General features: G+C 45.5%; 1 non-coding gene across 1 annotated transcript; it reads right to left on the reverse strand.

Annotated features, from left to right (window-relative positions):
* Positions 1 to 2375: 2375 nt before the first annotated feature.
* On the reverse strand, positions 2376 to 2511 carry LOC118452033. The gene has a single exon (XR_004841669.1). It is a non-coding gene; the product is annotated as a small nucleolar RNA SNORA69 (small nucleolar RNA).
* Positions 2512 to 3543: the final 1032 nt, after the last annotated feature.

The raw sequence follows: 3543 nt of genomic DNA on the forward strand, positions 1-3543 counted from the left end.
ACACCGGGCTTAAGGCTGAGCCACAGCCTCCTCCTCTGCTTCCCTGCGAATAGGTGATGTCTCACAGGCCCGGTGGATAATGCCAGCGTCAGGGAGCTGGAGCACTGACTACTCTGAGCCGTTTAATCCCTTCTTTCCTTTCTCCCCTCTTTTAAATAGCTAACTCTTCCTTTGAGCAACATCTTCTGCTGACAATGTTTTAAATTAAGCTGCACAAGACCAACTTGATGAAGCCAACACAGAGCTCCAAACAAAATTCAAAGGTTTTTACACACTCTAGGGAACATGCAGACATTATGTGCTAGTCTATAGGAGCACTGCATTTCATAGGAGATAAATCTGTCTGCTGCCCTTGTTGTGCTGTGCCCTTTCCTACCTCCCAAGCGAAGCTTGCTTTCATCTGATTATTCCACTGTACCCACTCCCCAAGTCAAGGATCCCAATCCCAGGCTCCAAGGGCTGCTCTGCCCCACGTCCCACCCGAGAGCAGCTCCTGGCGCTGCAGGGGCAGGGGCAGACCGGCATGAGGCAAGGGGTAAGCCACTGCCACCCTGGGCTGGCCACAGGCATGAGGCTCCTGAGGAGCCCCCTACAGCTAAGACAGGTTGGCGTTCCTGCTCTGGCGCAGGACAGGCAGTCTCGGTAATGAAGTATCAATAATTGTTCTCAGCTCCGTGTTCTCGCTCCCTGGGCAAGTATTTTTATAGGACTGTGGGCACGTAATATGGCAGTGTTTGCCTGGTACTGCAGTGCCATCGTTCACACTGTTCAACACTTGTGGTTCAGACACGCTCTGCCGTTAATAAAATAAAATAAAGGTTATGGGACTGACCAACAGACCACACTTCACTACATGGCCTACCCTGGATGTTCAAAGGGTCACGTGGGATGTAATGGTGGAGTCAGGAATCTGCAGCTGTGACCGAAGCCAGTCACAGGGAGCATACGTGCATGCAAAGGGCAAGCGTAATGTAAGAGAGGGTTGCAACTGGGGATTGACTTGGTTTAGCAAAAGGTTTTGTTAGTTTGGATCCCTCTCAATACAGCACACCTCCAACGGGAAGTCACCTTATCCCAGAGAAGCGTTTTCAGTGTGCTTTGCTTTCTAGCCCTGTAAAATGCATACAGCAGCTATTTACACCTTCAGCAAATTCTGAAAGTGCTGCTTACTTAGCAACATTTCGTAAATCTACCATAAATGTAATCCAGAGTCTTCCCTGGGTTAAGCAGCAAGAGGGCAGCACTCCAGTCACTGTAGCCACGGTGGTCTACAGTCACACAAAGTGAAGTCTGCCTTTTTCTAAACCGCATCTTAAAGACTTAACTACTTCAGTTTGTCTAGTAAAACATTTTCTTCAAATTAACTCCTCTAAAATCAGTTCTGATTTTTACCCCTTTTCTTTAAAAATTGGTATGCTTTGCTCTTAAAGGTTTGCACGAAGTGAAAAGGAAGATACAGCCCACCCTATCTGAAAAGAGCTGACAAGGTTTCTCATGCTAAGTGAGATTATATTCACAGTAATGTTTTTATTCTGTTACTATCCCACCATATATATATGAAATAATTTCAACCAAGTCACTCAGGTCCTTATTTATTAGTAAGCCTGTACACTGTCAATACTCATGATGGCGCCTGAAAGACAGAACACTAATAGAACACAGTCTTCATGTTTCAGATGCAAATTATTGGAAGATTTTCCCAGTTGACATCAATATCCCAGGCTAGCTTATAAAAAAATAAAAACCATCGGGGATTGCAGTCCAACACTACAGAAGGAACCACGCGGGGGTCGCCAAACATTGTAGAGGGTGTATCAGTCTGACGCAGAAAGACAAGTGTTATTAGAGTTCCCAGGAGACAGCCTCTCTTACAAGCCCAGTTTGGTCCTTCTCCAGTGTCTCCTTTTGGAGTTGTACCTACAACGAGAGCAGTGGAAATTAGCAAAGTGCACGCACACGCCTGAGGATCCAGGCGGACCGAAACCACGTTGAAGTAACTCAACAGTAAAGGACTGACCTCTTTCCTGTGTGCTATAGTGGCAAGTTGCCAACAATAATCAGCTGCATACTTACTTTTTTAAATTTCTGTCTCTGTTGACTTTCTTCATTCACTAACCACCTAGCGCATTACTGTGACAGAATCTAAACCTCAGAGAAAGATGCCGGCAGAGAGGTTCATCAGCACCGGCGTGTGAGTATCCTACCTCCTCTTTTGGAGGCAAGACCTGTCATCTTGTACTCGTCCAATGATAACTACCCCGTGAATGTAGCTCATAGTCTAACACAAGAAGTACCATTTTTGTTCAATATATGAAAGCAGAGCAGCGTATGGAAAAGGTCCTCTTCCAGGAAAGTATATTCATTTGTAAGCACGTACTTGTACATGTTAAGAACAAACAGTTTCACCACCGTATCGGTGAAACCGAAGACAGCGTTAACAGAGTTACTCTCAGAAAGCAGGAAAATGGCAGTACTCCCACGGAATGAAGCACTGTAATTGCAGCCTGCTTTAGCACAGTTTGTATAAAACTGATGACTGAGGTACTGAAGTGCCCTATGGCAAAAATTCATGATTTTGCCCCACGATAAAGTATTCCAGAGTACAGCAATTTAGCTAAAACAGAACCCCGCTGTAAGTTGGTATCTGGAAGTCAAGAATAGGCTGGGGCACACACCACTGATTTTTCCTAGAAAGAACAAGTTAGGAGCAGTAACAGGAACTGTGCCATTTCACTGCCTGAAATGCTACTGCCACTCTCCTCACTACTTAGGACAAAAAAATTAGCCGAGAGAAAGAATCCCGTTCCCTTAAGAAGTCTAGACAAGGGACTATATTTGATAAAAAGCTCACTGCGCCGCATGAGTGACCAAACTATACTGGTTGGTTGAAGCTTTTAAACCCAAGGGCTCAGATATGTACCACCTTCTGCACGCCTCACATTTACCTAGTATTCTACAATACTCTATTTTCCTAAATACAGTGCTTGAAAACAAACACTCCAGGCAAACAAAAAGGAAATGCTGCAAATTAGTTCTGCAGTCATGTGCCAAGGATCTTACACTATCAATTTTATCTCCCATACACCCAACAAGCCCTTTGCTCCCTTACGCACCACCTTCTATATCTTGGAACACCCATGCTCAGTAAGGTACCATTCCTTGAAAAATGCAAGAACCCGGAGGGACAGCTATGAGAGAGGGGAAAGGTGTTGGGAACGGCAATGTCAGAAGCAGAGGCTACCAAGGTACAAATTCTGGAATAAATTATCCACACAGAGAGTTGACGCTTTCAGTTTCAATGTGTCATCACTGAATACCTGTGGATACTCGCAGAGCACTGGAGTGAGCTGAACTGCCGCAGAAGGAAACGGCAGGGAGGCCCCATATCTGCACTAGCATACTCGTATGGCATTCACGACCAAAAAATTGCACTTTTGCTTGCATAAACGCTTCTACGCAACCAGCTTCTGACTTCAGTCCATACCACACAGGCGGCCTGATGTGCAGCCTGTGTGGCTGTAGGCTGCAGCTCCTCAGAAAGCA

Source organism: Egretta garzetta, unplaced genomic scaffold, assembly GCF_000687185.1.
Source record: "Egretta garzetta isolate BGI_Z169 unplaced genomic scaffold, ASM68718v1 scaffold53, whole genome shotgun sequence".
Lineage (NCBI taxonomy): Eukaryota > Metazoa > Chordata > Aves > Pelecaniformes > Ardeidae > Egretta > Egretta garzetta.